Source organism: Pinus tabuliformis, chromosome J, assembly GCF_031772625.1.
Source record: "Pinus tabuliformis cultivar Carrire ecotype Pingquan chromosome J, CPIR1, whole genome shotgun sequence".
Taxonomy (NCBI): Eukaryota; Viridiplantae; Streptophyta; class Pinopsida; order Pinales; family Pinaceae; genus Pinus; species Pinus tabuliformis.
In genome coordinates this window covers 1,401,763,896-1,401,777,744 of record NC_142295.1, presented here as the reverse complement: position 1 = coordinate 1,401,777,744, position 13,849 = coordinate 1,401,763,896, and positions in this window count along the sequence as shown.

Sequence of the window (13,849 nt, the reverse complement as noted above, 5' to 3'; positions counted from 1 at the left end):
TTCATGCTTAACATGGAGTTGATACAAGCCATATATATAAATAAAAATCATAGATCCATATTTTGCACTTTAAAAGAGGCTTACACTTCAAGAAATTTGATTTCTCTCTATTGATTTTAATAAAATTAATTTTAAAGATAAAAAAAAATTAACCCATTTTTTTTTATTTAAAATAAATTTTATATATTTAAACTTTTATAATAAAAATATATATATTATATTCAATAATAAAAAGGCAGCATAACTGTCTCTAAGACTTAGTTTAATTATTAAAAAAAAAAGTGTACTGATTAGTAAATTAATTTGACACTCAAATAAATATTTCTAAAGTATTTCTAAAGTTTCTTTGAAACCCGCTATTGCATGTTTTCCTATTTTCTTACTTTGCTTGCATTCAATTGCTGACCAAATAAATATCGCTGAAGTTTCTTTGAAACCCGTTATCGTATGTTTTCCTATTTTCTTACTTTGGTTGCATTCATTTGCTGACCAACAAAGTTTATGCATCACAGTAGATTTAAATGCCTACAAATTTAATTTAATGTTTTAATGTGTTGTTGTAGGTTTGTTTTGGGATGGTATTATTTTTAATATATTACCATAATTTTTTTTTATTATGAATAAATATTATTTAAATATTTTGTATAGTTATCTAATTTTTATTTTTATTTTTTTAATTTATAAAATTTATGTTTGAATAAATATCATCAAAATTTCAATTTTGATGATGGACAAATAGAATTACATATCACTCACATATCATCACTTAATAAAACTTTCTTTCCAAATTAATACAAAATTTAAAAATTTGATTATAAATTTAAATGCCTCAAATTAATAAGTATTTAGTGATGCTTTGAAACAAATGCATCCTTACTGACCTGTGCCATTTTTCGGCGAGTATTTGCGGGCGAGATCCTTTGAAACTACTCCAAACTTTATTATTCAATCATTTGACTAACCATGGGATATACCACCATAATTTAATTGCAGGAGGACACTATTTGAAAATAGTACATTACAAACTTAATAAAAAATGTATCAATTACTTACTAATGAGATATCTCACCCAATTATGGAAAGCAATAAAAACATAAACAAAATCTGAGGTGACCCATGTACTCTTGGATTTTTTAATAACATAAAAGATATTTGGTCACATTTGAATAAAGAAATGTACCAATTACTTAATTATGAAATGTCTCACTCAATTATGAAACCCAATAAAAACTGTCACAACTCCGCGTCAATATATATGGTATAAACATTAATTAAAAAAATATATATATTTACATAAAATATTACAACAGATATAACACTATACATTACTCTTTATGGTGAACATACAAACATATATATATGACATGATTTCTGATTAAATTCCTGGTTATCAGTTTTTGGATTAAGTGTCTCTATTTGTTGGCTTCATTAATTATCCGTGCCATGGGAATTCCCTCCATAACACTTGCTGCCAGACCCGATGCTATGTGATCACTCTGATTTTTTTCAACAGACTTATAGCTTAATAGATTATTACAATGATATTGATATTTTGGTTACGATATTGAATTTCCTGCTCTATCCTTGGTACGTGGCATGGGTAAGCTTGTCCTACCTCAATTGCTCATCTCGGGTCTCTTGTCGCATCGACAGTGGAAGACCTAGGTACGCCATCCTACAGTTGGGGTCCTTCTGAAGAATTACACATTCTTGTATGTCGAAACTATGCCTCATTTACTCTTTCTTCCTTGGAACCTGCTTCGGTTCCTCTTCCCTTTCACGAGCTCGCTCAGTCTGTTGATCCAGAACTACTTCATGGATGGAGGATTCTTAGAATTCGAATCATGGGTTTTCCTCCGGCGAATGTACCCCGGGTAAGCATGGCAACAGTGGTGACTCTGTTATATTTTTTTTAACAATTGACAGATTAATTTCTGGTTATGACAGCTCTGTTGCTAACAATAATGGCGGTGTGTTTTTAATCTATAGGAGTCTTGGCTACGGGTCCAGGGTCTACATGCTGTTATCGAATGGTGTCCTTCTTGAACGATTTCATCGCTCGAGGGTTTTTCCAAGTAAGAATTTCTCTGGTCTAGTGCTTGTTTGACAGGGATGGTTCTGCTGGTTGTCTAAGGCTAGAGCTTCAAATCTCTTCCGAGTAATTACTAGTTTTTATGTTCAATTATAAGCTAATTACTATCAAGCGAATGGCTTCAATTGCTTTAGGAGATGTATGCACATACTTTTCTCTGTATATTCGAGGGTTTTAATTTCTGGCCGTAGGTCTTGAGAATATGATTGCACCAACATATCTTCCATGTTTAAGTTTTTTTTGTAAAGGATTTTACATCTCTGGTTAAGATCTGGTAAACCAATTTGGCACACTTCTTGGGGTTCAAAGCCGTGTACTTTTCCTTTATTTTCTATGGTCATGGTTACATATGAAATGTAAATTTGAGAATCTGGCTCGATATATAAATGTTTGCTACTCTTTAAGCTATTCATGATATTCTTGTTCTTAGTTTTCTGTACAGTTTGGAATGTTTGGAATTCACTGTGTCACCATGAGTCAGGGTTTCACTTATTTTGTTACCTATCAAAGTACTCAGCTCTGTATTAAGTTTGATTTGGTATTTGCTCTGTTCTTTTTTTTTTTGTATTATCTGGTACTATTCAATTATCTTGTTCAGAGAATAGTTATGTCGGTGTTGACAGTATGGGGTTTCATACCCATACAGGGTTTTAGGGATATCATGCCATGTTTTATGGTTTATTAACAGTCCACTCCCTAGTGTGCTAGCCCAATGCAGCTTAGGGTAACTACTCATATAATTCCTGCTATATTGACCCTTCTTAAGTGTCATGTTTCGGCTTTCTGGGTTTAATCCGAGATAACTAACCTCCGGTTTTGACTCTTACCTCAATTGGGTATTGGCATTCTCTGTAACCTTAGTCGAATTTCTGCCATGTAGTTCTAATTTTACATAATCAATAGAGAAGTGGTTCACTGATTCATTACCACAGTGGTTATGTTTAAAAAAAAAGAATCCATTTTCCAGCATTAAAAGTCCTGTACAATTATGTTCTATAGCTAGAATGTTCCAGATTTTAAATAATTAACTCGCCCCGACAGATAATAGTCGCTATTGTAAAGATCACTAATACTTAAGGTAACCAGATGGACTCGACTCTAATGTTTTGATTTCCGATAGTTAATGAATCAAGTAGTAACCCTTCTAATGGTATTTCCAAGTATTACTTCAGTCTTAGGTGTTCCACTACATAATTTACATTCACGGTAAAAGACACATATAATTTTAGTTTTATGCAATAGATTGGTTTTTCCAGAAAATTCCACTTACTTGAAATGTTTTAAAAAAGGTAAAGCACTCCAATGGCAAGGGTCACCTTTGTTTCCCGCTTCTAGTCAACATCCCGTCCTTGAGATTCGTCTTTCAGGGCCAAAATATCCCCCCTAGCTTGCTCGCAGGACCACAGTCTTCTGCAAGTTGCTTGGACTTAGTGCATATGCTATCTAGTCATCACTAGACTTAGCAATTTTTTCCCTCTACTGCCTGACATTTCAATGCAGTTTTTCCTCCCGCCTACTTCCTTTTCTTTGGAAGCCTTTTCCAGTTAGGGGAGGTAGTTAGGGTTCATTATTTTTTTTCCAGTAACTACCTTTTCAGCTTCCTTTCATAAACAGTTACAAGATTTGCTAATACTCAAATCATATCTCATTTTCAATAATTAACAATATTATTCAATTCAAACAAGTAGTAACACTAATTATTTAGTTTGTTCTTACTGTGGAAAATAAAATATTTACAGCTTTTTGGGGACAATACATCTCCCCCTTTTGAAAAGAAACATCGTCTCAATGTTTTCCGGCCACAAACAACCCTAGATAAGCTTCTCTCATGAGTTGTTCATCCTCCCAAGTGGCCTCATCTAGCCCAAAGTACTTCTACTACACTTTAACCTGGGTGATGGCTCATTTCCACAACATTACTTCTCTCGGGTCGAATATATTCAACGTCTCAACCAAGAATTCTGCTTCCGGTTCGACCTGAAACACATAATACTTAAGTCAGTTTTTCCTTTAACAACCAAATTGATTGGCCTACCTATAATACTGTCTTACCTGTATGTCATGCCAACTGACTACGTGCTTAGGATCATAAACTTATTTTTTTAATACTGACACATCCACGACGTTGTGGACCCGACTATGACTTGGTAGGGTGAGCTGGTATGCCACCGGCCCAACTCTCACTAAGACTTTAAATGGTCCATAAAACCGTGGTGCCAGCTTGGTACACCCACTCCATTGTGAGTTACTCCTTTTAGCTCTAATTCTCACATACACATGATCTCCTACTTGGTATTCTCTAAAATTTCTCTTCCGGTCGGCAAAATTATTTTGCCTATATTTGGTTGCCTTTAAATTGGATCAAACCTTCTTGACCATTTCTTCCATCTCTTTAAGCATTTCGGGGCCCAACATCAGCCTGTCCTCTGGTCCCCCCCCAATTGGAGGGTGTGCGGAATTTTCGTCCGTACAACACTTCAAACGGGCTCATCTGTAGGGACGTATGATAGCCATTGTTGTATGCAAACTCAACCAAGTGCAGATAGTCTTCCCACTTTGATGGTTGTTGCATCACATATGATCTTAGCACATCTTCTACAACCTGATTCACTCATTCTGTTTGTCTATCGGTCTGAGGATGATAAGTGGTACTGAAATTTAATTGAGTACCCAATCCCTCAAACAATGTTCTCCAAAAGGTTGATGTAAATTTTACGTCATGGTTAGAAATTATAGTTTTAGGTAACCCGTGCAGCCTAAAAATGTTTTGCATAGAAATATTAGAAATCTTTGCCGCTCTGAAAGTGGACTGTACAGGTATAAAATGGGTTGATTTGCTTAATTTGTCTACCACCACCATGATGGAGTCATTGTTTCTCTTGGATTTGGGTAATCATGTTATGAAATCCATGGAAATGGTTTCCCACTTCCACTCCGAAATTGGTAGCGGATGCAATAATCCAACAGGGTGTTGATGCTCGATTTTGACTTGTTGGCATTCCAAGCAACGTGTCAAATATTCTGCTACCTCTTTCTTCATGCCCAGCCAGTAGTACTCCTTTTGGAGTGCTGTAATCAGCTTTTGGTATCTCGGGTGTCTAGCATAAGGACTCTTATGAAATTCATCTAAAACCAAACTTTTAATGTTACTTTGGTTGGGTACATATAGTCTCTTTTTGTATCTCAGCATGCCGGCAGCATCCATCGCATAGCCTTGCTGATATTCGTGACTGATTGGATTTTGAACTTGTTGTCCTATTTGCTTATAATTCTGATCCTGTTATGTTGCCTTTTTAATCATCTCATTGAGAGTATTCCGGCCCTCGTTGCAAGCAATTTCGTAGAGGAAATGTACCTTTCAACTTAAAGCATCAGCTACCCAGTTTTCTTTCCCCTTCAAATGTTTGATTTCAAAATCAAATCCACTTAGGAAATCTACCCATCGCGCCTGCCTAAGATTTAAGGTAGGCTGATTGAGGTAACTAGTGAAGCTGTGATGGTTGGTCATCAACAAATTTTGTTCCCCATCAGATAGTGATGCCACATCTTTAAAGCATGAATGACAGCTTCCGGTTGCAAGTCATAAGAGGAGTATTTCTACTCGTGCTCCTTTAGTTTCCTGGATTCATAGGTGATTACCTTACCTTCCTACATTAATACTCCTCCTACTCCTTCCTCACTCGCATATGTGCACACCAAATAGTCCTTTCCTAGGTCTGCTATGCTTAATAAAGGCATAATGGTGAGTAGATGCTTGAGCTGTTCAAAACTTTTTGGGCATTCTGTGGTCCATTTAAAAGTTTTCCCCTTTTTCTGCAGGGAAGTGATAGGATAAGCCACTCTGGAGAATCCTTCCAGAAACCGCCTATAGTAACCTGCTAATCCCATGAAGGATCTTATATCCGCTACGTCCTTCGGCACTGGCCATTCCATTATGGTCCTTATCTTCTCAAGATCCACAACAATTTCATATTTAGTGATTATATGCCCTAAGTACTAAATTTGTTCCTTAAAGAAGTCACACTTGCTCTATTTGGCGTATAATTGATGTTTTTGAAGAGTTTGCAATACCAATCAGAGGTGTTCCTTGTGTTCCTCAATATTCTGGGAATATATCGGTATATCGTCAATAAAAAATAACACGAACTTGTCTAAATATTGATGGAGTATGTTGTTCATCAAACACATAGAGGTCGCGGGGGCATTGGTTAACCCAAAGGGTAATACCACGAATTCATAGTGTCCATAGCGAGTTCTAAAGGTAGTTTTGGCTATGTCCTCCTCTTTTATTCTGATCTGGTTGTATCCTGATCGTAAGTCGATTTTTGAGAATACGGTTGCCCCTTTTACCTGGTCAAAAATTTCATCAATACGAGGTAAAGCGTACTTATTCTTAATTGTCAACTTATTCAATTGACGATAGTCCATGCACATACGAAGGGTCCCATCCTTCTTTTTAACGAACAGCACGGGGGCTCCCTAGGGCGACACACTAGGGCGGATGTAATTTTTATCCAACAATTCCTGCAATTGCATTTTCAATTCTATTAATTCTGGTGTGCTCATTCGATAAGAAGCTCGGGACATCGGGGTTTCTCCTAGCACTAATTGGATAGTGAAGTCTATGTCTCTTTTGGGTGGTAGTCCTAGTATCTCTTCAGGGAACACATCTGCAAATTCTTGAACCACTAGAATACTTTCCAAGGTGGCAGTGTTATGTTTTGAGTTGGCATAACAAACTTGAATGGCATAAAACTAACATCCTTTCCTGATACACTTTGCCAATTGAGAGGCGGTTATTGGCTAAATCTGCACTGGCCTCAGAATACCTTGCATCTCTTGCTTTTCTCCTAGTTCATTCCTGTAGCAGATAGTTTTTGTTTTACAGTTTATAATGGACCAGCGTCTTTCCAACCAGTCCATGCCTATCAAAACGTCATATGATCCAAGGGGAAGTATGTTTAGGTCTGCCATCACAGGCTGACCTGCTATCTTCAAAGGGCAGTTATTGACCTTAGCTAACACACGTCTCTTTGCCCCTGTTGCCAGCTGTACTAGCCAAGGGTTTTTAAACTTGACAGTTTGTAATTTACATTGTTCCACAACCTTAGGACTAACATAGCTCAATGTAGCTCCAGGATCAATTAAAACAGATACAGTATAATCAAAGATCTTACCTTCAAACTCCACCATAATTGGTTGGTATTCTGCCTAATGATCTTCGAGAGTAGCATTTATTTTCGGCATACTCCGAGCCACGTTGCCAACTGTAGATGCTTCATGGATCTATGAAACTTGTTTAGTACCCTTTCGATGGGGACAGTTTTTAACGTAATGAGGACCCCCACATCCCCAGCATTGTACTGGGGGTTTCGCTGTCCCTTCATTGTCAATTTTTCCAGATTTCTCGCCGAATCTCGATTCAATGGGTGGCTTCAATCTGAGCTAGTTCTTATCGAGATTCATGTTGTTTTTCCCTTTGGGAAATCCTTTATTGACACTACCACGATTTCCCTTAGAGCTCACAGCAATCTTATTATCTTTCTTGTCAGCCCACCTCTTTCACAGAATTTCTCCCTTCTGCTTACTTTGCTAATAGCATATCCTGGCCTTCCATATAACCTCATCCATCATTTTTGGGTTGTCAAACTCAATTCTTTCTCTCATCGCCAAGGGTAAACTACTGACGAACCGCTACACCTTAGCCTTTTCCTCTCGTATGTAGGGTACATAACGGAGTAAGGAGGTAAATCGGGTGATAAACTCATCCATTGTTTGCTGTCCAAGACACAAGTCATGGAATTCCCTTGCTTTATCGTCATAAAATCATTCAGTCAAATATCTTTCCTTGAAATATTTTTGAAATTTTTCCCAAGTTATATTTTGTTCGCTTACTTCTTGTACAATCTTGACCTCCTCCCACCACAAAGTGGCCTTCCCTTGCAATTGGAAAATGGCCAGCCGCGCTTTGAGCTTGTGATCATACTCATATAATTAGAAATATTTATTCATGTTAATTAACCAGGCTTCAACTGCCTCCTCCAGCTCTCCATCAAAGAGTGGTGGTTTTATTTTCCGAAATTCCCCTTAAATTCTATCTGTTTCCTTTTTGATGTTGGGTGTTCAGAGGAATTATCTAACTTTTCCTCTCGATTCTCTTCCCCTCCTTCTGTTTCTTCTGGGTCTGTGTGGTAGCCCTACTCTTTTGATACTCATACCCGTTTTAGGCTGGGTTTCGGCTGGCGCTCATTCTACTTTTCAGACAAGCTTTTCATGATTTTTTCCTGTTCCATAGTTAATCTTGCATTGTCCTCCCGTAGGTGGGCCATCTCGTTCTTTAATTCCTGGACTGTCTCTAATATCATAAGATTGGTGTTGCGGGCCTCCTCTCCTAGCTGCACCCATATTTCAGGATTATTTTCAGGGAATGTTGTAGGTCCTAGGCCAGCCACATTCCTGTGTGGAACGTTGTCTGTTCTCCTCATAATCTGCTATCATCTTGATACTTGTTCTTAAAAAATTAGTGGTTTGACAACAGGTAAGGAAAATAAAAGAACAACAGCAACAACAAAAAAAACAATAGCTGATTATTCTTACTTAGTGTATTTGCCAGAGGCCACAGTTTGGTAGTCTAGGCTCTGATACCACTTGTCACAACTCCGCGTCAATAAATATGGTATAAACATTAATTAAAAAAATATATATTTACATCAAGTATTACAACAGATATAGCACTATACATTACTCTTTATGGTGAAAGTACAACCGTATATATATGACATGATTTCTGATTAAATTCTGGGTTATCAGTTTTTGGATTAAGTGTCTCTGTTTGTTGGCTTCATTAATTATCCATGCTATGGGAATTCCCTCCATAACACTCACTGCCAATCCCGATGCTGTGCGATCACTCTGATTTTTTTCAACAGACTTATAGCTTAATAGATTATTACATTGATATTGATATTTTGGTTACGGTATTGAATTTCCTGCTCCATCCCTGGTACGTGGCATGGGCAGGCCTGTCCTACCTCAACTGCTCATCTCGGGTCTCACGTCACATCAACAGTGGAAGACCTGGGTACGCCATCCTACGGTTAGGGTCCTTCTGAGAATTACACATTCCTGTATGCGGAAACTATGCCTCATTTTACTCTTTCTTCCTTGGCACCTGCTCCGGTTCCTCTTCCCTTTCACAGGCTCGCTCAGTCTGTCAATCCAGAACTACTTTGCAAGTGGAGGATTCTCAGAAGTCGAATCATGGGTTTCCCTCTAGCGAATGTACCCCGGGTAAGCATGGCAACAGTGGTGACTCTGTTATATTTTTTTTAACAGTTGACAGATTAATTTCCAGTTATGGTATCTCTATTGCTAACAATAATGGCGGTGTGTTTTTAATCTGTAGGAGTTTTGGCTATGGGTCCGAGGTCTACAAGCTGTTACCGAATGGCGACCTTCTTGAACGATTTCATCGCCCGAGGGTTTTTCCTGGTAAGAATGTCTCTGGTTTGGTGCTTGTTCGACAGGGATGGTTCTCTTGGTTGTCTGAGGCTAGAGCTTCAACTCTCTTCCAAGTAATTACTAGTTGTTCTGTTCAGTTATAAGCTAATTGCTATCAGGTGAATGCCTTCAGTTGTTTTAGGAGATGTAGCATGTACTTTTCTCTATATATTTTAGGATTTTAATTTCTGGCCACGGGTCTTGTGACTATGACCGCGCCGACATATTTTCCATGTTTAAGTTTTTTTGTGTAAAGGATTTTACATCTCTGGTTAAGACCTGGTAAAGCCAATTTGGCAGACTTCTTGGGGTTCAAAGCCGTGTACTTTTCCTTTATGTTCTATGGTCCTGGTTACATATGAAATGTAAATTTGAGAATCTGGCTTGATATATAAATGTTTGCTGCTCTTTAAGCTATTCATGATATTCTTGTTCTTAGTTTTCTGTACAGTTTGGAATGTTTGGAATTCGCTGCGTTACCATGAGTCAGGGTTTCGCTTGTTTTCTTATCTATCAAATTACTCAGCTCTGTATTAAGTTTGATTTGGTATTTGCTCTGTTCTTTTTTTTGTTGTATTATCTGGTACTATTCAATTATCTTGTTCGGAGAATAGTTATGTCGGTGTTGACAGTATGGGGTTTCATACCCATATAAGGTTTTAGGGATATCCTGCCATGTTTTAGGGTTTATTAACAATCCACTCCCTGGTGCGCTAGCCCAATGCGGCTTAGGGTAACTACTCATATAGTTCCTGCTATATCGACCCTTCTTAAGTGTCATGTTTTGGCTCTCTGGGTTTAATCTGGGATAACTAACCTGCGGTTTTGACTCTTACCTCATTTGGGTATTGGCATTCTCTGTAACCTTAGTCGAATTTCTGCCATGTAGTTCTAATTTTACATAATCAATAGAGAAGTGGTTCACCTATTCATTGCCATAGTGGTTATGTTTAAAATAAAAAGAGTCCCTTTTCTAGCATTAGAAGACATGTACAACTCTGTTCTATAGCTAGAATGTTCCATATTTTAAATAATTAACCCCCCACGACAGATAATAGTCACTACTGTAAAGATCACTAATACTTAAGGTAACCAGATGGAGTCGACTCTAAAGTTTTGATTTCCGATAGTTAATGAATCAAGTAGTAACCCTTCTAATGGTATTTCCAAGTATTACTTCAGTGTTAGGCATTCCACTACATAATTTACATTCACAGTAAAAGACACATATAATTTTAGTTTTATGCAACAGATTTGTTTTTCCAGAAAATTCCACTTACCTGAATTGTTTAAAAAAAAAGTAAAGCACTCCAATGGCAGAGGTCACCTGTATTTCCCGCTGCTAGTCAATTTCCCATCTTTGAGATTCGTCTTTCAGAACCAAAATCTCCCCCTAGCTTGCTCGCAGGACCACAATCTTCTACAAGTTGGTCACACTCAGTGCATATGCTATCTAGTCATCGCCAGACTTAGCAAATTTTTACCTCTACTACCTAACATTTTAGCGCAGTTTTTTCTTCCCCGTACTTCCTTTTCTTTGGAAGTCCTTTCCAGTTAGGGGAGGTAGTTAGGCTTCATTCTTTTTTTCCGGCAACTGCCTTTTCATCTTCCTTTCATAAACAGTTACAAGATTTGCTAATACTCAAATCATTTCTCATTTTCAATAATTAACAATATTATTCAATTCAAACAAGTAGTAACACTAATTATTCAGTTTGTTCTTACTGTGGTAAGTAAAATATTTATAGCTTTATGGGGACATTACAAAAACAAAAACAAAAACTAATGTGACCCATGTATTCTGGAAGTTTTAATTAATATAAAAATTATTTTTCCACCTTTGAAAAAAGAAATGTATCAATTACTTAATTATGAGATGTTTCACTCAATTATGGAATGCAATAAAAATAAAAATAAAATATGATATGACCCATGTACTCTTAGCTCGTTATTTGAGATATTCAGAAATAACGTATCCAAATTAACAACCAATCCCGAAAGATAAATGTCAATATAATAAATTGTAAAAATTATAAAATATTTTTAAAAATTACACTTTATCAAATTAAAAATTATTTCTCAATTAATAATAGTAAAAAATTACGAAAAGATAACCTCTTAAAATTTTAAAATTTTAAAAATATAAATGATTTGTGTTTACTCATGTAGATTTTACAATTTATTTCTTTAATTTTTAATGAATGCATGATTATGCATGATTAATATAAAAGAATGTGATATACACCTGCTACGGATAATTAGATTTTATTATTTATCAAAACATATTATATCAAAACATAATCGGTATAATTAAATTAAATTTTATACTTCATTTAAAAACTCTGGTTTTTCTATATTTAATTAAAAAAACACCAAGAAAATGAAAGATCTAAATATATATATATATATATATATATATATATATATATATATATATATATATATATACACACGAAACGTTAACCCATGAATTATCTTTGATTCTAAGTCGAATCTATTTGATTTCGGATTTACTTTTAGAGTTTCTTTGTGAAGTTCATCCAATTTTTATTAAAAAGTTATATTAAATAAAATATTTTAGAAATTTAAAAATACTCGCAACCTTTTCCATTATACTTTTTATTTATAACTAATTATGATTTATATTTTTGATGGATTTATATGATTTTAAATAAAATTATTTTATAGATTAAATCATTAAGAAAAATATTACATTTGTAAATATAATGTTATATAAATAACTTTTTATAGTTTTTTTTATATTTTTGGAAAAGTTATTTTTTTCCCTGGAATGAGTTATAATGGTTGTTTTGCGATGATTTTGGTGATTTATAATATTTGTTTTTTTATTTGAATTTTTAATAAAAAAGTTTAAAATGTATTTTTGTTAATTATTTTTATTTGAGTGGAGGATTTTATGAGTAAAATTATTTAAATATGTTAAATGGATTTCACATTATGTTGAACCACCTCATATTATTGGATAATGAGATCGAGGCCTTTCTATTACTTTTATGCTCAATGCCGGTCAATTAATCAAGGAATGGAGATTAGTAATTAAGGAGATTAGTAATTAAACATTTAAATGAATTGCACATGGTGTTGAACCACCTCACATTGTTGAATATTATATTTAATAATGAGATCGAAGCCCTCCTATTACACAATGCCTTACTCTTGAGCTCAATGCCTGATAATTGAAGGAACTTGATTACACCATAAGTATTGCAACACTAGAAGCTAAATTGTATTTTGAAGATCTTTCTTATAGTTTATTAAATAAATAAATCTATTAAAAGAATGTATGGGACACGAAATTTCAAATAGAGAGAAGACAATTGAATGAATTATTGTGAGTGATTTCTAAAAGTACATTAAACTCTACTTGTGGAAAACTAACCCACTTAAATATATCAAAAAATAAGCAAAATGAGTAAAAGGTAGCTAACAATATCCATAATGAAAAAACTATTATTATTGCATCAAATGTTGAGCTATTAATCAATGTTTGTTGTGAGGATACATGAATTTATCTTATTAGTCATTATGGTGATTGGATTTTATATTACGTAGCGTCATGCCATGCTATGGAAAATTGTATTTCTCATAAACATGGTAAAATATGTAAGGCCGTGAAAGTCTTCATAATATTGAAGGAGTAGGAAATCTTTTAATAAAGATGGAAGTTGTTTGGTTTTTATTGCTTAAATTGGTGAGACATGTATTGATGTTTTTAAGAAGCTAGATAATGAAGGCCACCCTATAATGTTTGACAAGGGAGACTAGAAAATTTTGAGGGGTTTGTTGGTTATTGCAAAGTGGAAAAAGATGAGCATTCTCTAATCTGCAGAAAATTTAAGTTAATAATTTTTTATAATTTAAGTTGTAAACTTTACAGATCTTTCCCTTTAATAGTTTCATTTAATTTCAAGAAGGTACAATAGATCAAGCAATTTTAACCTAATCTAGAACAAATAGTCACGAGTAATTTTCCGGCGCGATAGAGAGAGACCTTCTAATCATGTTTAATTTTCTGCAGATTACAAAAAATTACACCACAGATGGCATACATCAGCGATACAGTACAAATACGATACATTTAGTTGGGATTAATTTCAACTATAAATCCAACAGGACTAAGATGAAGAATCTGGTTGGGATGGATCTGTAGGGTGTACGGACCAAGATGAAGAACACACAAAACAGGTTCGATGAGTTCTTAAGTAATTTGATAAACGAGCGCGAAACTACATCATG